The 22272-nt window shown below is 48.1% G+C and overlaps 1 protein-coding gene across 18 annotated transcripts in view; it reads right to left on the minus strand.

The window, feature by feature from the left end:
* RALGPS1 (Ral GEF with PH domain and SH3 binding motif 1) overlaps positions 1-19989 on the minus strand; it is a 282278-nt gene extending 262289 nt beyond the window's left edge. For 15 of the 18 annotated variants that reach the window (XM_061199913.1, XM_061199909.1, XM_061199908.1 and 12 more), the window contains exons 1-2: positions 19806-19891; positions 1527-1605 (exon numbers count right to left, since the gene is read on the minus strand). The gene's annotated coding sequence lies outside the window, so the exon portion shown is untranslated. Of the gene's footprint in view, positions 1-1526; positions 1606-11034; positions 11153-19805 lie in introns of those variants that run through there. The other 3 variants (XM_061199903.1, XM_061199915.1, XM_061199917.1) reach the window with 3 other exon arrangements.
* Between the last annotated feature and the right edge of the window lie 2283 nt (positions 19990-22272).

Consider the following 22272-nt stretch of genomic DNA (forward strand, 5'->3'; position numbering starts at 1 on the left):
CAAATATCAACTCTGACACTTACTTGCTGTGTGATCACAGGGAAATTACTTATCTCTGAGTCTCAGTTTTCTCATATGCTCTTACCTTTAAACCAACAGTTATTTCCAGCATCCTCCTTAGGGGAACCAATCCCTCTGATACGTAAGTTTCAGGGAACTTGCTTCTTCTAAGCACTATATGAATTACTTGCACTGTAGTTAATCATGCAATATCAAGGAAGGAAGACTGGGGCCCTGGCAGGAAAGCATCAGAAACTTTACCTTCTGCCTCTTTGTGAAAGTAGGTTGACAGAAGGGTAAGGCTACTAGAAGAATCTGAAAAATATTGTAATATTTCAGCTTTTAGCATTTTTGTGACTGCTCCTACCTGAATAAAATCTCCTAGGATTCTTCTAGGCAAATACTCACTGCCTCTTCCCCTATTATCTTACGGTATCTCAAGACTTGAGGACCATGGCTGCAAAGGGGAAGGATGCTGGGAGCCATGAGAGAGTCCATGCTGGTTCCAGTCTAGTAAAATTTATTGAGCACCTACTATGTATAAGGCATTGAGCAAGGCACTGCACAGAATACAATAATGAGCAAGACACAATCCCTGCCTTAAAAGAGCTTGAAGTCCAGTCAAGGAGCAAAGGCAGGAGGTACAGGGGACATCAAAAAAGCACAATGCAATGCGGATCGTGGCCAGGGCCATGAGAGGGGGTTGAAACAAGTGTCAGGACAGTTTAAAAGGAGGAGAGCTCCAGTGAGTTGGGGAGTGCAGAAAAGCATTCTTGGAAGAGATGCCGGATGAGGTGGGCAGAATCTCAGGGAGCAAGAATTGGGGGGGTTGGGGGGGGAGGGGAGAGGGAGGCAGGGGGTTGACGAGTAGATTACAGAGTCTCTTGAAGACAGTGATCAAGTCTTATTCCTTGAATCTTACAAGATTCCATATATCTTCATATTCCTTCACCCATCCTCCCAGGGCCAAGCGTAACTCACACAATGAGCCGGCCCTCTCTGATGAAGGGTCTGAAGCAAGGACAGCCGAAAGTGAGGAGGGGAGCTGAACTGAGAGAGGGGAGGGGCTTGTGGGGAGGCACAAGGACCTGACTGAGGTTGAGAGAAAGGAGGTCGCCCAAGTCACCCCAACTGCTGGGACGTCGATACAGAATGTTTGTCTTCTGAGCAACAGGAGCAAAAGGATGACAGCAAAACAGGGTGGCAACAAGTGGTCTTGCACGCGGAGGAGGCAGAGAGAGAAAGAAAGGAAAAAACCCTTGATACGAGAACCAGTGGTGAAAACCCCAGAGCTTAATTCCTCTGGCGAGGAGAAGCCCCTAAAACACCCTCTGCGTGTGGCTCACTGCGGATGCCTGATGTCCCGAAAGCCCCTGTGCCCTCCTCGACCCTGCAGACTCACTGATAGCAGGTTCCTCGGACTGCAACAGGACCCGGCTCACCCATACCAGCTGCACCTCTGGGTGCCACAGCCTGGCTCCCTGCTCAAGAGGGCACAGGTCACTAGGGTCACTGAACCCACTTACCAGGAACACATGTTGGGCTTCATAATCCCAGGCCAATAGGATAAACCATCCCAGCACGTCTCTTTCCAAACAGTAGCCGCTGTAAAAAGTAGGGGGGATAATTCCATTTACACGATGTTCCAGACGGTAAGACTTGTTTCTCAAGGCTCAGCAAGGTCAGACCAACTATAGTGCTAGAAGATCTGATTTGAATCTGTTCTTTGAAATGTCAAAAACCTTCCCCATAGATCAATATGTGATATCATTAGCCTATCAGGTAGCAGAGCCTGTCCTAAAATCACCGGAATTAACTTCAACTTCTTCGGTCACTATTCTCCTTTCCCACCATGCTTTGGATACATGCTGTGGTAAGCATGGGAGGGTCCGCCTGGGGACAAATGCAAACACCCCTGCCTCAGAATGCATGCCAGGGAGGCAGTGCCCAGCCCGCCCAGCACGGGGGCAGCCTCTCAGCCACCCACTGGCACAGACAAGCAACCTGCACCCGGGGCCTGCAGAGGGCCCCGGGGCTGGTTTGTTTTCCTTTCTCCAAAGCGCCCCCTCCCTCCACCCTCCACAGCCAGGTGGGCGGCTTCATGACCTCCTTCACTGCGGAAAGTTGCCTTCGGCTCCTTCGGGTCCTTCCTTTAACCTAAATGTTTCTGCGTCTTCTCCTGACCCCCCACTCCCACCTCTGAGGAAGAGGCGTCCACCGGAGACCCGGGGCCGGCACCCCCCTCGCACCTCAGTCTCCTCCACTCTCTCGGCCCTCCCCTCGGCCTGAGAACATCCGCAGTTCTCCCAGTCTTCCAAAGAGCTTCGGCCCTTGAACTCCAGGCTGCTTCCTCCCCACCACCCACGGCAACACCCCGCCCGACTTCCGGTCAGCAGGACCTCCTAACGGCTGAGGCTCAGGCTAGTGGCCAAGCTCTCAGTAGCCTCCAACACGGTTCACCAGTCCCTCTTTCTGGAAACTCATCTGCGGCCTCAAACAATGACCTCATGCTTCTCCTCCTCCTGTCTCCTCGGCCTCTCTGGCCACCTCTGCTGGCTCCTTTCTTCTGCTCACCGGCTTCCAGAGCTGCCTCGCAGCCCATCCCCCCAGGCCCCTGGAACCCAAGGCGCTCAGAGGCCAGGCCCTGCCTCCCTCTCCAGCTTCAGGCCACCCTCCCCTGGCCCACACTTCGCGCTCCAGCAGCAAGAAACCAACCCAAACACAGGCCGCCGACCGAACCGACTGAGGCCCCCCGCTCGCCACCTGCTTCCCGCAGCCAGACCAGGCCCGGCTCAGGCTGCCCCCTTTTGTTGCGACCTTGAGTCACAGCTCACTAAACTTTCAGATCCTTCACTCCCAACAGCTGAAAAAACATTAAGCAAGCACCTCTAACATACATATGTTTATTCGTAAATTAAATACATGTTCTAAAGTACCGACACGTTCTATACATTACAAAACAAATGCAAACAACTGAAGGAAGAGATAAAGATGAAATATGTTAAATTATTTTATTCTATAATACAAAAAACTTTCATTCTCATTATTAATAATAATTTTAGTGAGAGCAATGTGACTGCTATGCTTCCTTTGACAGAGTTTTAAATAAACTTTACATGGAAGTACAGCATATGTGCAGAAGAATGCATACAATAATACAATACCAGCACACAGGTCAAAGGATTCCCGCAAAGTGAACATACCCATGTAACAGCACCCAGACGGAGGAACGTCACGAGCCCCCCATCACCCACCGCACCCCCTTCGATCTTTACCTGCCTCCCAAGGGTGGTCACCACTCTGGTTTCTAACAGCAGAGCTTACTTCTGTCCGTTTAAACTTTATACGAATGGAGCCATACAGTACATAACCTTTTGTGCCTGAATGAACATTATGTTTGTGAAATTCATCCTGATTTTTCATTTTTCATGGCTGTTCATGAACTCGTACTGATCACAGTTTCCCACTGTGGGAGTTGACCCTGTATCTGTCCACTCTGCTACTGATGGACACTGGGATTGTTTCCAGTCTGGGCTATCACAGGTGGTGCTGCTGTAACACTCTTGAGCGGTGCCATTTGGTAACACATTTGCATGCCTTCCTGTTGGGCTGATGCCCAAGAACAGAACTGCTGGGTCATAAGGTGAGTACGTGTTCAGTTTTGGTAGATGATGCCAAACAGTTTTCCAAAGTGGCTAAACCAATTTACACTCCCACCGGCAGGGTATGAGCATTCTGGCTGCTCGGCATCTTTGCCAGCACTTGATATAGTCTTTTTTTTTTTTTTTCTTTTCATTTTAGCCATCCTGGTCAGTAAGATATCACAAAGTAAGTACTACGATCACTCTTAAAGGAGACTGAAATTAGTGCTTCTTTCAAGCTCACAAAACTAAGGTGAATCAGAGCAGGAACCCAGGTCTTCTGACTCCGAATAGCATACTGTTTCTACTGGCAATGAAATACTATTTCCAACATAAACACCCCAACAAGAGGCTAAGGCACTGATAAAAAGAACGTGCTTATGGACTATGCCAATCCCAACACCTGACTCATGACAGGAAAGAAAGAATAAAAGGGTCTATCAACCCAACTTTGAAACAGACATATATAAAAAGTCTGGAGATCTTTCCATCCCTCGCATTTGTACAGTTCTTTAGAGTACAGACTGTGTTCACATGCGTGATCTCTGGTTTGAGCAGGAATTTTATTCCTGCTTTTTCTGTTAATTATGGTTTAATGTTATATCTTCTTTTAATAATCAATTCATTTGTATTCTATTTTATAATCATAATCACCATTATTTAGAAATAATTTTATATTTGAATGGTTCCACTCTGACTGCCAATCCTTTCCTACTCTGACTTGTCCATTCATGGGCTTTCATTTTGACTCATCTCTCAGTTACTGGAGCATGCCTTCCAGTGATTTTTCCCCCCCAGGAATGGTGCGTGGGTGTGGCAAAAGCTACACTCAAGGTGTGTCCTTGTAAGACTGAAATGAATTTCTGTTACCATCAAATGTGAAATAAAACTTGGCTGAGTATGAAATTCTTGGGTCACAACCCTTCCCTCAAAACTCGATGAGTACTGCTCCACTGCCTCTGGCACCTGTGCTGTAGACAAGCCTGAGCCTAGCCTAGTTTTTTTTTTTCTTGGATTTAAAGGTTCCTTCTACCAGAATGCTAATGGTATCCTCTCACTATCCTTGAAATTAAAACAAAAACAAAAAACAAAAAAACTTCACCTGGATATTTGAAGTGTTAGCTAATTTTGTTACTTTTGCCTGGTTCATGATGAGCCCTTATAATTTATGGATTCAGGTCCTTCTTCGGTTCGGGAAAATTGAGGATTTGCTCTGGTCTCCAGTCTGGTCCATCATCCACATCTGCGGTCTCCTCTGTTGCTTTCCTGTCCCTTGTGAAATTGGCAGTTTGTCCTCCTCCTGACAGCCTGAATTGCTGCAGCGCCACTAATTTCAGTGCTGGCATACGTGATTTATTTCCCCACGTTCTTTAAGTCCACAAACTCCTGCTTCACCTCAGTCTGTTGACTCATCATTTCGTCTTTCATAGCATCTATAGCTTCTCTGAGAGGACAAAGAAGATGATGTTTGAAATTTACTTCAGTTTACTGAGTAAAAGTTTGGAAACTTCTATCCCAAAGCCTGATCTTCTCTATTTTTTGCACCCTTGTTTATTTCCCTTTATACTGCTGGATCTTTTCAGTGGGTCCTCTCTAGTTTAATTTTTCTATTTGTTCATTCTTGAATGAGGACAGATGAGACCTGGCCTGACATTTATCCAAAAATAGTGCAGATGGGCTCCCCTTGGTCCCCTCTCCATTTACCCTGGTGGATTCAAAGCTAAGGTCCAACACCATCTCCATCACTCATCAACGGTGACCACTCTTTAGTTAACGTCTTCACTTCTTTTGCCTATTTCCTCTTGTATAAAACTGGAAAGTTGAGCTAATCTTCAAATGTCTTTTAGCGCCACATTTTTATAATACTTTTATACATCATCTAGGTTTAAAATTTCATTAGTTTGGAACCAATTGTCAAGGATTTTGCTAAATATACGTATAAACAAAAAATACCCTATTTCTTAAGAAAGATTCGCTGTACTCAATTTTGAATTAAGAAACTCACAAATATTAAGCTCAAGAAACAGACTTCATTTGATTATACATAAGAAAGAGAATTATAAATAATTTACCAAGAGCTAGCAGAGTACATGCCCCAGGGATGTACTGGGTATGAAATGTGTACAAGAGGCAAAAGCTAAACACAAGCAACTGAGAGTAGCCTTTCTGTACCATTCCACCTCCCCAGTGCACCTTCAGTCTTGTCTAAACACGGCACACCAGGTGGAAAGACTGTGCCAGCTGACCGAGTCATGGATGGGCCTGCCTTTCCACAGCCCACAGCCATTCTACAGGGTAGCGTTGACCGAGAGCTTCCCATTGCACATGCGTCTCCACGCGTCGTCCCATTTGATCCTGACAACACCCGTTGGGAGACTCAGTCCTCCGTGGTCTCTGGCACTCCAGCCTGTCTTGTTGGGAGTGCCAAGAACACAAGGTCCTGACCACCCTTTACCTAGGCCATTTCACAGGGTTGTGTTGCAGAGAGCAACCTTGAGAGATGCGACAATGCCTCCCTCAGGGACAAAGGGCAGCCTTGCTCACTGCCTGCCATAAAGCAGCAGGTTCCCCAAGCTTGTGTTTCTCAGGTGTGACACAAGCCACAGCATCCATCTGGGCCCACAGTGTCACCTCCATGGGACTTGGGGGAAGGGAAACTGACACACACTGATGCTTATGCTGGTAATAAAGTCCTTTGTCTGACTCAGGAGTTATACATACCAAAAGATACCAAGTAGACAAGAAAGTTCTCCCTCCTAATTCCCCCTACTACCTGATCCAGTAACCTGCCTCTCCTAGATCTTACTACAGAATTCAATATACATCTTCCCACCTTTAACTCCATTTTTTTGTCCTTTACCTCAAACTCACCTAGAATCCACTGCAGTATGTGGTTAAGCTTATCAATTTTTTTCAGCAATGAAATCCAAATGCCCCAACATAATAATCATTCCTTCCCTTGCTTCTGTATAACTCCTGATATCTCGTGAATTTAGCTCCTGGGTAAGTTACCAATGAACTGACTTCTCTTCCATTCATCTGTTTTCCTGCTTTTACCCAAGCGCCATGTGGGATTAATAAATTATTGCCTTATAATAAGTTTTGAAGGCTCAACCATTTATAGGCTCCACATCTGTTAAATGGGGCCAGTAATGGTGAGGCGGGTCCCCAATATCCATCCTCCTCTTCTTCTTCAGTAATAGAACTTCTGGTTTTTAGGTGGACATATGGTTTCCCTGAATACAGGTTACATTTCCCAGCTTCCCTTACTGCCATGTGTGGCCATAAGACCAAGAGAAGGCCGATGGGATGCAAGAAGTGTCATGTGCAATTGCTGTAAAGTGGCCCTCAAAGGCTGCAATGTAGATGCAAAAGCTAGAGTTCCAGCAGCCATTTCAGGCCATAAAGTGACCTTGGTCTTAGAAGCCATCCCCAAGATCACCTCACGATGGAACAAGACAGAAGGAACCTGGGTCTCTGACCATGTAGGCTCAATACTCTGAGCTGATTACCCTCCTGACTTCTCACACATAAGACAGAAACTTCAATCTTATTTATGTCTTCATTATTTTGAGTTCTCTGTCATTCATACCCTAACCTACAGAAATGGCTCCCTCATAAAGAGAATGATAAAAGGTTATATGAGAATATGTATCACAATAGATACCCATTTTTATATTCCCCCAACAAAGGGGCAAGTGCTGTTTTTACACAGAGCAGGCAACTCAAACATTCGCTGAAACAAACAGACTCTGGAAGAATGAGGCCACTTCACTGCCTTAAAATTTTTTTTACCAATTTATTTTTCCAGATGAAGATCGCTATTTTATCAAGTTTTATAAAATGTATCATTGGAATTGCATTAAATCTTTACCAACATTTGGAGATATAGTATTGTCACTATTACTATGTTTAGACTTCCCTGGAAAGAGCCAGAAATTGATTGATTGACTCATTGATTTTCATCCTATCAATTCAAAACATTTAATATGAGGCTACTCTGTAATAAGCCTATTCATAAAAATGAGACTTTGTGGAGTTGACAGACCTTAGGTAAATAATCTTTCATGCCACCTCCCCCAGTGCCCACCAAACACTGAGGGAGGTGGAAGAGGTGGTGACAATCTCTATCATCACTAAAGACAAAGGCTAATGTGCTACTTTGTCCTCATCACCTCCAGCTGTTGATCCAGAATCCTCTTGCCTCGCTTCTTCACAGCCAATAACACTCCCTTGACCAAGGTTCCTGGGCCTGGGGCTTTTTCATCTTCTATCATGTAAACTTTCCTGTGATGCTCCATTGTCATCCTTATCCTCTCAGTGCTCCGCCCGTAGGTGATGTTCACATAGCTGACCCTGTTATTGCTTAAGTTCTTTATTTCACACACTTGCTATATGGGTGGGGTTTAGTCCAGTGGACATATCTGCAGAGGTCCTCAGCTGATGATGGTACCATCATCATCACTATTACTACTGCCATTTATTGAAGCGATATTCTGTGACAGATACTTTGGTAAGCACCTTACCCATAGGAATATACCACTTGGTCCTTACAATAATTCTCTAAGATGGGTATTGTTATCATTGGGTATTGTTTCAAGTGAGAAAACTGAGGCCCAAAGAGGTTAGATAACTTATCCAAGGACACACAGTCGATAAGAGAATCCTCCCTGGCTATGGCAGCAAGTCCTTGGGCAAAGGCGGGATTTGAACCCAGCTCAGTCTGACCCCCTACTCTCAACCATTTCTTTATGTTCCATCCCACAGAGCTGAACATGTTATGTTCTGTATGGTACATGCACTCCCATCTATCCATCTGTTCCCTTCTCTTCGACTAAGCATTGGGGTTTCTCAACTCAACAAACATTAATCCCTTTTCTTCTTCCTTTCCTGAGGAACAAACAGCTTCATACCAGGATGGTTGGCCCTGGTATTAAGGACAGCTACTTCCCTCCAGGTATCCCTGATCCTGTCTCACTGCTCCTCGGCTGTGGCTTTCAGCACCAGGGTCAGTGGTAAGCGGGTCTCTGCCTCTGTCCTACACTCCTAGGTCTTTGGGTTCAGGGTAATACTTACAAGAGACATGTTGGATCATAGATCAGTCTCCCACTGGCTCTCTCAGATTAAAGGCTCTTCCCCAGGTTCTGTTAGCTGATCTAGGGCATTCTGTCCTACCAGGGGGATGGAACTCCACTTTGGCAACTTGGGACCCTCCCTCCACCAGCCGTCTGAGTAGATCTCAGGTACTCTAATAACTCTAAGACCTTACTTGTAAGTTCTGGAAATTCTACAGCAGGATCTTCCCTGCTATCCAAGCTCAGGACACATGGGAGACCAAGGATGCACTCCCAAGTCACAGGGCTCCCACACCACATTGGTCCAGGCCCAGTGGTTTCTCACCTTCAGAACTTCCTCCCACACGTCTGGTAGCTGCCTTTCCTGGGATCTAGACACATCCCCTTCCAACTGAGGTTGCAGACCCACCCTGAACCCCAGAATGCCAGATGGGGCCCCAACTTTCCTGCTTCAGGAGCCAGAGATTTCAGTCCAAAGGGCCAGCAAGAGAAGGCAGGGGTGGATTTCTCGAGAAGGTTCTGAGAGAGGCTGAAGGGTTTAGAGGCTGGATGCAGAGCCTCCTCTGCAGAGTCTTTCACACACGGAAGCAAAGGTCACTAAAACGACCTCTCTCATGTGGAAATGGCTCCACTGTTAGGGAAAATAAGGAGGTTGGGGGTGGCACCAGAGCACTCAGCTTCCGTGGGGCAGGGGCAGAGGCCCTGCAGGGAGAGAGCTGGAGGGGATCCCACCCCCACCAATTTCCACACCATCACCTTCCTAGGTCACTCCTTCCTCACTGACCACCCCTCCTGCTCCTTCCCCAACTCTCCCACTGTGCCCCACCCCGCATGCTGGCTCCCCCAGCAGTCCAGCCAGGACCCTCTGCTCCCTACACATAACCTTGCTGAGTAACTCCCACCTCCCCAAGGGCCAAGGCTCTCTCTCCAGACCAGTGGGGCATCAGAACCACCTGTGAAAACCCTTCAACACACAGATGACCAGCCTCTCTCCCACAAACACCACAGAGGATTCTGCTCTGGCTCAGACCTCTCTCTGAGCTCCAGGCTAGCAGGCCAGCTGCCGAGTGCTGTCCCACAGGCATCCCAAACTCAAAATGGCCAAAACCAAACTCACAACTCCCCTTCCCAACTCAACACTCCTCTCACGTTCCTTATCCTGTGACTGTCCGGCACCTCACATCACTAAGTGAGAAACCCTGGCACTGCCCGCCCTCCCTCCCATCCACTAAATCTCCAAGGAGAGAGGCCTCTACCTCGGTTTCTCTCGAACCCACCTTCTCCTCTCCATCCCCATGGCTCCCTCACCCATCTCCCAAATGCCAGTCTCCTCCCATACCACCCATCCTCCACACCAGGAGTATAACTGAAGGGGTTTCTCTCCTCCTATAACTCTGGAACAAATCTCCACCGGCCACAGGATAACATCCGAACTCCTAAGCACTGCCCGCGAGTCCCTCTGAGGACTGACCCCAAACCACCTTTCTGACCTGCTTCCTGCAACCCCACACAGCTCACCACACCTGAGCCACAGCATGCTCTCTCCTGCTTCTGGACCCCTGTCATCTGTTTCCCCTGCCTGTGTTCCCCTGCACCTGGGACACAGAACATCTATCTTTGAGATCCTGTGAGTCTGACTTGGTGCCATGAGCTTCCATTTCCACTACTTACCAGCCCCGACACAACATCATCGTTATTTATTTACTCCCAGCTGTCGGCTGGTGGGCTCCTGAGGGCAAGGACTGCAGTGTCAGGCCCAGTTACACGCTCAGTAAGTGTTTACTTCATGAGTGAAACCACTAATGAGATCAAGGCGTTCTTCCACCCCCTCAAGAAGCAAAGGAAGCAACCAATCTTTAAAGCAATAAAAATAAGGCCAACTGCTATCTTGGAAACCATGGCAGGTAATGTTTCAGTAACAGATGCTTTTGATGATAGATGGGAGTTCTGAAAAAGAAGAGTCAGCAACGACAGACTCTGTCGGGCGTTTCCAGCACAGGTCAAGAAAGCAATGCCCTGACCACCGGGCCGTGAGCACTGCAGAGGCCCCCTCACGCTCAGGGCTCTGACCACCCCGGCTGTGTGACTTCATCAATTCACCACACCCCTGCCCCAACTGGGATCACGACACACGCAGTCGCCACCTCTTCACCTCGCTAACTCCAACTCCTCTTTCCTCTGGGAAGCTCTCTCTGACCACCCATCTGGTTTACGGCCTCTGAGCACCTTGTACTCTTCTTCTGCAGCCATTGTCAGTGCTGTAATTAATCTTTCGTACACTTATTTGTTACGGTTTTTGTACTTATTTTTATACTTACTTAACTTTACTACTAGACTGAGAGCCAAAAGACAGCAAGAACCAGACTTGTCTTTTTCCTCTACTGCAGCCCCACACTCGGCACAGTGCTAGCACTCAGCAGGCCCTGAACAAGGACTGGATGGATGCGAGGGTGGGTGGGTAGATGGATGGATGGACGGCGGACGGACAGATGGACGGGCGGGCAGGCAGGCAGGTCTGGAAGACAGGGAAGAACAAGGAATAAGGCTGCCTTCCGTGACTGGTACAATACTTTAATAACATCGAGCTCTCTTTACTCTGACGCAACCCTCGCAAAGCAACCTCAGATCTTAAAACTGGGGCTGTCCCACTAATGAAAGGATGCACACACACTGGGGATATTCCTGTTTACTTGGAAAGCAGGTGTCAGCGCAAAATGACACACTTGGCATTCTGGCTTCATACCCAGTGATCTCCCTATAATACCAGGCTGCTCTCTCTGTTCCACAAGTATACTGGCTATATTGATAAAAGTAGTTCCAATAATCTCTCAGCCCCCTAACATCTTGATGAAGCCCCCTAAGATCAACACGCATATTGCTAACAGACCACAAGAGGCACTGCCTTTTCTCAGCCAGCCACCATCACCGAATACCGGTGCTGGGCACCAAGTCAGGTGTTAGCTCCTCTTCCCCACAGTCACACTGTAGATTCAACAGGGGACCCTGAAGCTGAGGTTTTCATCAGAGATAAATGCTTCTTCAGGGACATGATCTATGAGCAACGTTACATGACCGGCAGGCAGCTACTGAGAAACTGCAACATACAAATGGATGGGTTTTACAGGTGGAGAATCAGTACGCCTGAGTATGAAACCCTGGCAAAGTCCCCATCCTCATGTGGAGAGTAGGAAGAGTGGACTCAACGATCTCTAACCTTCAGATCAGACTGACACTACAACTGATGAGCACAAAGGCCACCGCAATGCTCACTGCAAAAGAGCCCCGTGGCAGGTATACCCAGAGATAAATTAGAGAAATAGGCTAACTGAAGCAACCAGCATCTTTTGAAAACAGCAAAGTAATGTTACATATCAATCAGCAAGTAACTTCTAATCTTATCAAAAAGCTTCCCAGAAAGAACAAATTCTAATCTTAGTTATCAACTAATCAGCACATGCATCAATCCCGTAACTTTGCTATTTATAAGAAAGATCAGGGTTTCCTGGTCCCTAGAATGAAAGCAGACCTTAAACCCATCACCCCAAACTGAACTCAACTCCTCAAATTCAATTATCAGGAACATTAAAACAACTAAAACCAAGAGAAACTATTACAAGTACCTTTTGTCCATGAATCCCTGTTTCTCTATCTCACCTGTGATTCTTCCAGTGTGTGTCAGAAACCACACCTCGAGACAGCCCGGGCTGTGAGCAAAGACACCTGAGGAGCCCTCTGCGTCTCCCATAGCTCCATCTTGGACAACTCCTTCACCCTCTCTGAGCTTCCATTTTCTCCTCCGCACACCAAAGCCCGCCCCGCCTACCCTGCAGAATCATTATGAGGCTAAAGACACAGGTGTCAGAGACTTTGTAAAGTGTTGAAATATTTTATAATGAAGGGACCTCAGATCCAACAACCTTCTCATTTTATAGATTCAAATCAGTCACTGGGCACTCACCCTTTATTTCATTTGTCCATTTAACAAGCATTTATGTACTACTTGCTACGTGCCAGATGCTACAGCAGGCACTGAGGACAGGACTGTGAGCAAAGCCACAGACCATGGTGTGACGGGACTGCACACCCCGCACCGGGGAGCTGGACATAACAAACGACAGTTACACCAGTTACACTGAAGAGCACGTCGTTACACCCGCGGGCCATGCAAACGATTTGGGTTTTTTCTAAGAGAAACCAGAAGCTACTGAAGGGATTTAGGCAGAGGGAACAACACACTCAGATCGTTCTGGCTGCCGGGTACTAGCCCTGGGCTAGGCCCTGAATACGGTGGGAAGAAGAAATGCAGACTTTGACTCTGCAAAGTCTGGTGGGGGAGTCACAGGAAGCCGAGGCTGCTACACGCCAGAACAGGGCGTTGTGGGAGCCCCGTGGGAACACTCCTAAATGCCAGTGGCCTGAAAGTGCTGGAGATATGGTACCTAGAGAGAAAAAACAAAACAAAACAAAACACAGCTACAGGGAGGGCACAAAATAAGAAATATCTTAAAATAGTGAAAGTCACTAATTCCACATAACAGACTTTATTGCCACAAAAAGAGACACAGCAAATTCTCCTGAAATTATTAACTTGTTTTCCATAAATATTTAATTACTCAGAAATGTACCAAAAACACAGATTCCCCTTGACCTACTTATCAAGCTTATACAAGAGTGGGTGAGAATTACTGTATCCAATAAATACGAATTTAATTACTCTTTCTTTTGTCTCTAATAAGATGATTTTCAAAGAAACCTTTGACTGTTGAGGCCAAACATTTACATTTTCTTCTGATTACTCAAGTTAACTGTCTTAACCTTAAAATAAAATCTGATAATAAAAATATTTAAATCCTAAAGAGGGAAAGTATAATGTTGCATAAGTTTATATTAAAGTCCCATTATTTACATGGAATCACAGAACAGTGAAATAGAAAGTACTTGGGAAACCAGCCTTCAGTGCCTGGACAGGTCTGAGACAAGGCCCACGCTTGGGGTGACTCCACCCTCCCCCTCCCCAGCACCTACTGCTTTTGTGGCCGTCAAGGCTTGCGTGCGCAGTCCCCGTGCAGGCTGAGGACTGCCTGCCACCCTGGGTGCTCCCACCAGCCCTCACCACCAAGTACCTCTGAGCTTTAACACATTCCTTGTGCAATAACTCACATAACTTTCATAGGCAATAAGTTAACATCCCCTGCAAAAAAAAACAAGCATCCTGACAGCCCTCTAACAATGGGTTAAGAGAAGATTATTCTAGCTCACGCTGACTGGATGCTCATGAAGTGCAAGCACTATGCTAAGCCCTGTTCCTCGTCATCTCCTTGCAGTCCTGTAAGAACCAGACGGAGGTAAGTACCATCACACTTCCTGTATTGATGAGGAAACAGAGGAGTGGTCACCTGCCCAAAGTCAAAGGGCTTGTGAGTAGGGTCAGGACACAAACCCACATAGGCCTGACTCCAGAGTCTGCTGTAAGTGCTGCCCTGTCCGCCTCTTTTGACGCTCAGGAGATAAATCTCCTTCGAAGAACACAATGGATTTGAAAGCTCTGCAGAAAAACCAGGGAAGAATGTGCCTCTCCACGTCTTCATGGTCTCTGCTCTCCTCAGTAAGTGCAGGTGAGACAAGCCTGACTCATGCCTCCCTTTGGGGAAAAGCCGTGGAACTGATCCGTGCAGGGGGTCAAAGAGAAGGTGCTTGCGATGGTGCTGGGCTGGAACCACCTGTGAGAAGAGCTCATGCAAAAACGGGGGAGGAAACAACTGTGGGCCTGTAAGGAAAGTCCCAAGGACTCCTTGAGCACTCTGTGACTTCAGAGCTGGTTTCTCAGATACCCTGGCCATCACCTTCACCACCAACTGGCACCGTCTACACTAGAACCTGGAGAAAACAGCCAAACAGGTGCTTCCTGGTGCTGCCCCAGCACCAAGGATAAACAAAAAGACAGCAAGCACTCTGTAAGCATCAGCTTCCCGTCAGGCACCACGCTAAGCAGCCCACGGCATTATTTCACTGAATCTTCAATGACAGCCCCCAGGAAGGTAACCCTGCCATCCCCATTTTACAAATCAGTTAACTGAGACTAAGAGTGGGGAAGACACTTGGCCAAGGTCACAGAGGTTGTGTGTGGAGGAGCCAGAATTGGAACCCAGATCTGGCTCCAGAGTGTGAATCTGCTTGGCCACTTCACTTGGGGTCTTCTGTCACCGCCAATCCCCTCCTGGTCACATTCTGTTTGCACGTGACTCCTCCACCAACCATCCGCTCCCCAAGGGCAGGATGGAGCTCCTTCATCTCCATGTGCCCAGCACTCAGCAGAGGGCTTGGCCCAAAGCAGGAGCGCAGCAAGGCTGGTGGATGGATGTCCACAGGAAGGAAGTGGCCCCAGAAATGCCCCAGGATGCCCCTCACAGAAGCCAACCCAACCAACTCTCCCCATCCCTGATCAGAATCTACAGACCATCTACTCAGTCCCCTGAGGCCTGCTCCTCCGCAAGTCCACCTCAAGGGAAGGGTCAGCAGCCACACTTCTGGGGAAGGGGGAGGTGGGCTTCAGCAAGTATGAGCAGTTCATTTTCAGACTTGTCCTTCTTTCTGTTTCCCAATCTTGTCCTGGAGCATCTGGAGCAAATAATTCTTCCCTCTCCCACCCCTAAGACTTTGTAGAACAAGTATCACCACTCAGACCCAAAGCCTACAGCTAGTATATGGCAAATGTGTGTCTCAGTCAGCACTCAAATACTTGGGGAATGAAGCAATAGAGTCCAGAGTCTGGGATTCACCAGTGACCTATCAATAAGAGTCTGTCAACATTCGGTAGCATGACTTGTCTGAGCAGAGGTCCATCACAATGTCCACCAAGAGCCTACCCTGGAGACTCAGAAGCAAAGAAAGCAGGAAACCTTCCCTGCGCAGGGAGGAGACACAGGCATAGAATAATGCATGCAATAGTGAGGCGCATGATCCGATCAAGGTATACACACAATGAAAGCCAAGGGAGCACAGACAGGAGTGGTCACTTGTAGAGGAACTGAGTAGATTTCACAGAGAAGGGAAAAGTTGAACTGAGAAGCCATTCCCAAACCACCAAGGGAAAGTCATTGTTTCCTGCCTCCCTGAGCCCCATACTGCTCACCTCCCCACCGCTGAGCCCTGTTCTGTCATCAGTGACTTGTGTGCCTGTCTCTCTGCACAGTATGTGAGCACCTTGAGCGCAAGGACTTGGGCATTCTCCATGGCTCACCCTCAGCTGTCCAGTAAATAGCTGCTAACAAAGAATAAGAGTCTAGTTTAGACTATTAATAACACAGCAGCTACCCCTTCTTGAGCATCTACCATGACCTATTACTGCAAGTACTTTGCATACATGATCTCATTTCTTCTACACAAAAACCCCAAAAGGCAGATCCTATTATCACCATCCATTTTACAGATAAGGAAACTGAAACGCAGAAAGATTAGGTAAATTGCCCCAAGTCATACAGCCAGTAAGTGACAGAGCCGGCCTTTGAATCATGGGCTGAATGAAAAATCAGTTTTCAATTACTAGTGAACAAATCCCTTTTCCTTTCTCTTTCTGTGTCTGCCTTGCATCCAGATACATGGATTGCCCTTTAGTCTATTGTTCACTGGAACCAAAGCCATTTCTTTCCTAGAGAAAAACAAGGGCTATCTCTTGTTAGTCTTCTAAACAATGACTGCTAACCATTACTGAGTAAACATCATGGCGGGGTGGGGGAGAGTGGAAACACAAAATTGTGCTTAAGATATCAGTCAAAAACATCTATTAAGGAGGAATTGTACGCACCAATTGGAACATTTTCCAATGTTGGAACAATTTCCAAATAGATCAATAAATAAAGGAGCAAGAGTATGTATAGGATGCTATTCTTTGTATAAAAGAAAAAATATATAACAAACAAGAAAATGGTAATAGTGGTTGCCACTAGGGAGAAGACTGGGAACTGGCAGCTTGAGGCAAGAAAGACACTTTACAATTTGTCCCCCTTGAACTACTTGCCTTTTTAAAACAAAATCCATGTGTGATTTTTTTAATTCTTAAAAAAATAAGACAAAAACACCATTTAAAGAAACTCCTTATTGCCAGGCCTTTTCCAAATGCTCACATACATACGACTGCAACCATGAAAAAAACTTGTATGTTTATGAAAAACTGGGTGAACTTAATTTGTGGTGAAACAGGACTGTAAAACAACTTTTGTCTTTCATGTTGAGGTTCACTAATTTCACTATAAAGTTGTTGCAACATTTTTTTCCTGCAATAAATAAAATGCACTTTGAAGGTGCAGATACGGCATACATATAAGCAGCAGAGATAATCTGCCACACACCTTCCTCTGAAAGTCCTTCATCTGTCCCTTCGACAAGTATTTAATGAGTACCTACTATGTGCCAGGCAAAGTGCTCAACAGGTATTTTTAAAAGAAGAACTAAACAACAGGTCACTAGCTTCCTCCCTCCTGCCTTTCGGGAAAACATGCCAATCAGAAGGCCAGAGCTAGGATCACTCTTGATGTTCACGTATTCTAACACCATCCTCACTCAGCTAAGAAAACTGAGGCCTGGACAGGGGAAGGGCTCTGATCAAGGTTACATAAGAAGCAAAGGCCTCAAAATTACTTGTCCTGCTCTCCTCACATGCGACATGCTGTTTTGTTGTGTTGAGAGATGGGCAGTCAGGGAGGGGCAGAAACATACCCTAACACTGACAACCTAATATATCAGGTGCTTTCACAGGTCTTGTCAAATTTATTCTTCATAACAACCTCTCAAGGTGGACATGATTACCCTCGTTTTACAAATAAGGAGATGAAAGTTCTGAGAAGCTAAGAAACTGGTATACAAGGCTTCAAACACATATCTCTCTGACTTCCGAGCCAGAGCTCTTACCCTCCATGCTGAAAAGGAAAATCAGGTAGGCTGGAGCCATATCACAGAGAGCCCTGGATGCAAGATTTTCCATTAACGAAGTTTCTCTCTCAACCCTGGATGCTGTCACTCCAACACCACCAATCACAAAGCCAGTCCCCTCATTACCCAACACATTTTCTAGCTCTTGTGTGCCACCAAGTTTGGGCTTTCCTTTTAACCCACAGAGCATGATGGTTACCCAGAGCGCAGCAATCTCTGAGAGACATTTACATCGTTTCTGCTGGGACAGAATGGGATAATTCACACATGCTGCTTTTAGAGCCTCTGGGTGCCTGCCACACAAGCACGGACCCCAGTAAGGACCCATCCCTTAGATGCCATCCCCATGATGCCACTGGGTCACCGCCCCACCAGGTGGTAGTGAGAGAGGCCAGCACCATGGAGGTTGATCCCCCAAAGTCCCACAGCATCTGAAGTGAAGAAAACTGCAGGCCATACAGGAGAAGCCTCCTCCTGCCTTCTCTTCTGTCCCTGCAACACAGGCAGCAGGAATTGGTCACACTGCTAGTGAGCAGAGGCGCTGCGCAATGAAAGGTCACACGCATGGGTATGGGACACCCTTCCAAACGGGAGGGAGCCCCATCACCTTGCTTTCTTCTCTCTGCCCGGTAGAAACCTAACAAAGTTCTGGCATTCCCCTCTTGTGGGTCTCCTCCTTCTGGCATGTGGTAAAATCAGTGTCATACTTGGGTGGGGAGGGGAAATTCCATAAGGCTCAAGTCTAAGCCTCATGCTCCAGTTCAGAGTCCTCACTGGGGTTGGGGTCTAAAGGTCAGCAAACAATGAAATGTTCCTGTGCTTTCCATCTGCCATTCTCCCCGCCACAGCCCCCTCAGAGGCCTCACAGCGAGCAGCAGTCAGCACCTCAGCACAAACCTCATCCCAACCTCAAGCAAGAAAATGGTCCACCGATTAGAAATCCCCTCCTCTTTCGACCCTCAGTCTCCAAACACAATCTGCCCATCGGCACAGAGGCAGCAGACTCACAACTTTACCCGACGATGTGCCCAGCAGGCACTGTTCCATCCCATCCTCACAAGGCCCCTGAGAGGCACACAAGGCAGGTACCAGGATGCTCACTTTGCAAAGGAAGAAACAAAGCTCAGAGAGGTGAAAGACTCTCCAGGCAACACAGAGGTAAAAGCTTCTGAACCCTCACTCCTGTTCTGCCCCCTCACCAGGCTGCCATTTCAGTCTTTTGGAGACGACCACTGTTAAGATTTGCAGCAGCATCTGGTACCAGGAGCCAGCAAGCCAGAACCCTTCAAGCTTCACACTAACTACTCTGCCAGCACACACGTTTCTCAACAGCTGATGGAATGAAAGCCAACCGCCCCACCAATCTAGGAGACAGGAAAAGCCCCCGAGACTGAAAAACGGGGCGCCCCACTTAAGGGCACGGCGTGGCATGGGGGAAGCCGCCGGCCTAGTAACCAGGGAAGCTAAGACCCAAGTCCGACTCAGGAGACGCACAGGCAGGCCTAGCCGGCCCTTCCGGCCCAGCCGCAACCTCGAAGCCTCCAGAATCCTCAGCGAGCCCAAAGCTCCTGCTTCCACTCAAACTCCCTGGACAGCGGGGAGGGCGGCATTCCCTTTTCCCGCGACCACTCACCCTTTGCCCGCTTCTTACCTGGGGCCCCGCTTCCGGACCTGCAACCACTCGGGGCCCCGCCCCCCACCGCTGCAGGTCTCCCTAGCCCCGCCCCTTGCACCTGCGGTTTCCTCAGGTCTGGTCTCTCCGCCCGCTTTGGCTTCACCTCGCAGCCCCCTCCCCCGGTAAACCTGTGGTCCCACCCGGCCCCGCCCCCCGCACCTGCAGCCCCCTCGGCCCTTCCCGACTACCTCCTCCAGCCCCGCCCCCCGCACCGGCGGCCTTTCCCCACCTCCACCCCCACACCCGCTGTACTCCATACCAAAACCCCCATCCCCACCACACACCTAAAGCCCCCGGCCCGGTCCCCGTGCCCGAGACCGCCGGACACTATCCCCACACCCCCCCGGCCCCGCCCCCTGCCCCGAGGCCCCTCCCCGGCCCAGCGGCCTCTCGGGGTCCCGCCCCGCACACCTGCAGCTCCCTCCGGCCCGGCCCTCAGGGCCCCGCCCCGCCCCGCCGGCCGCTCCTCTCACCGCCCGCTCTTACCGACGCCGCAGTCCCGGCCGGTCACCTTGACGCGGGCCGCAGTGGCTGCCGCCGCCTCCTCATGGCCCTGGGAGCGGCCCAGGCGGCAGCGGCGCCTTCGCTCGGAGGCCGGGGCCGGGCCAAGCCGGGCCAGGGCCGGGCGCAGCTGGAGCGCGGGCCGACGAGGGTGCGGAGCCGGCGCCCAGCCGCAGTAGGAACCGTCCTCTCCTGGGTCTGAGCGGCGGGCCGCTCAGCCAATCGGCGCGCGGCGCCAGACCAGTCTCCCCAACCAGCTCGTCGCAGAGGCGGAGACACGCAAATCGACCGGCTGGGCGCGCCAGTGCGCAGCCGCTGCAGCCCAGGTCCTCACTGGCCTCGGTCTCCGCTGCAGCCCTCAGACGCGGTCTCCGCCTGCAAGGATGCTCAGCTGCCCGCACACCCTCCTCAGCGCCCCGCCACGCCCATCCCCTTCCTAGAAATAGCAGTGCATCTTATTCCCCATATATCCTTCCAGGCCTCATACAATTTACCCTTGAAACCTCTACCTAGGATTTATTTGTTTTCAACAAAAAATGGTTTTGTGAGAAACATCACCTTAATGCCCATTCTTTACAACTCGGAGGTAGGCACAGAACACAGAACGTCAGAGCCAGAAGAAACCTTCGAGAGCCTCGGGTCCAACCCATTTATTTTACAGCTGGGCAAAATTAAGCCCCTCGAGGTAAAGGGACTTGCCCAAGACCGCACAAGTGCAAAGCTGAGAAATGAGGTTGTCTCTTGTGTCTCTGCTCTCAGATTCTTTACTCTGCCACGCACGATGAGGTGAGCAGAAAGGTTAAGTCATTTGATTAAAGTCGCAGAGGTAAGTTGCAAAGACAGTTGAAGCCAGTTCTGTGAAGCCCTGTAAGTCAGAACCACAGAATATCTCTGTTCGGCCTCCCACAGAAAGGAGGCCCTATGTCCTGCGTTACTCTGAATGATTCTTGGACACACAGACAAGTAGAACGTCATTTTGACAATTTTCAAATTCATTTTGCAGTAACATCAGCGTATGGAAAGATTTGGTTACTGTCTTCCCAAAGCTTATGGAAGAAAAAGAGAGAAACAAAAAGAAAAGAAATAGAGTCTGGAAATTAAACCATTTCTAAGTCTTCAGGAGTCTCTAAGGGAAATTTCTGCCATGTTGCATTAAGAAAGAATAATCGTCAAAGAAGATACTTAGCTATTTTACTTAAAGAGAACAAGAGACAATGTAATGCAATGGTTCATTCTGCTCAGAGCCTCTGGATTCAGAAATGCACAGGGTGGGTGTTGAGTGCAAACTCTGGGGACTTTTGACTGCCTGAATCCAAACTCTGCTTCTGCCACCAGCAAGCTGTATGTAAGTAAGCAAGTTATTTAACATCTCTGTGCCTCAGTTTCTTTATTGAAAAATAAATATGCTGAAAATAGCACCCTCTTCAGAAAGGCTGCTGGGAGCGTTCAATGAGGTGACACATGGAAGAAGGCCTAGTACCTAACAGGAGCTCAATAAACATTAGCTATTGTTATTTCTACCTGTGTGACTTAGGGCAAGCATGGAAGTTCAGCACAGTGCGTGTAATATATATTTGCTAAATGACATCTCTTATTTTTAATATGCTCATGCATAGCTTCTAAGTTTTCTTCAATGAACATAGATTCTTTTGTAATATATCAAAAAGTTATTGTAAACCCAATTTTAAAATGAGAAAAGGACCTGAATCATTATCCAAAGAAGATCTACAAATGCCAATAAGCACATGGAAAGATGCTCAATGTCGTTAGCCATCAAATGCAAATCAAAACCACAATAAGATACCACTTCACACCCATTAGGATGGCCATAGCAAACAAGATGGGCAATAACAAGGGTTGGTGAGGAGATGGAGAAATTGGAACCCTCAAACACTGCTAGTGGGAATGTAAAATGGTGCCACCGCTTTGGAAAATAGTACCTTAAAAGTTAAGCATATGGGGCTTCCCTGGTGGCACAGTGGTTAAGAATCCGCCTGCCAATGCAGGGGACACGGGTTCGAGCCCTGGTCTGGGAAGATCCCACATGCCGCGGAGCAACTAGGCCCGTGAGCCACAACTACTGAGCCTGCGCGTCTGGAGCCTGTGCTCCGCAACGGGAGAGGCCGCGACAGTGATAGGCCCGCGCACCGCGGTGAAGAGTGGCCCCCGTTCGCCGCAACTGGAGAAAGCCCTCGCACAGAAACGAAGACCCAACACAGCCAAAAATAAATAAATAAATTTATAAAAAAAAAAAAGAGAGAGAATTGCTCTTTAAAAAAAAAAAAAAATCCCACTACTGGGCATATACCCTGAGAAAACCATAATTCAGAAAGAGTCATGTACCAAAATATTCATTGCAGCTCTGTTTACAATAGCCAGGACATGGAAGCAACCTAGGTGTCCATCATCGGATGAATGGATAAAGAAGATGTGGCACATATATACAATGGAA

This window comes from Eubalaena glacialis, chromosome 9, assembly GCF_028564815.1.
Source record: "Eubalaena glacialis isolate mEubGla1 chromosome 9, mEubGla1.1.hap2.+ XY, whole genome shotgun sequence".
In the NCBI taxonomy this organism is placed as follows: Eukaryota; Metazoa; Chordata; class Mammalia; order Artiodactyla; family Balaenidae; genus Eubalaena; species Eubalaena glacialis.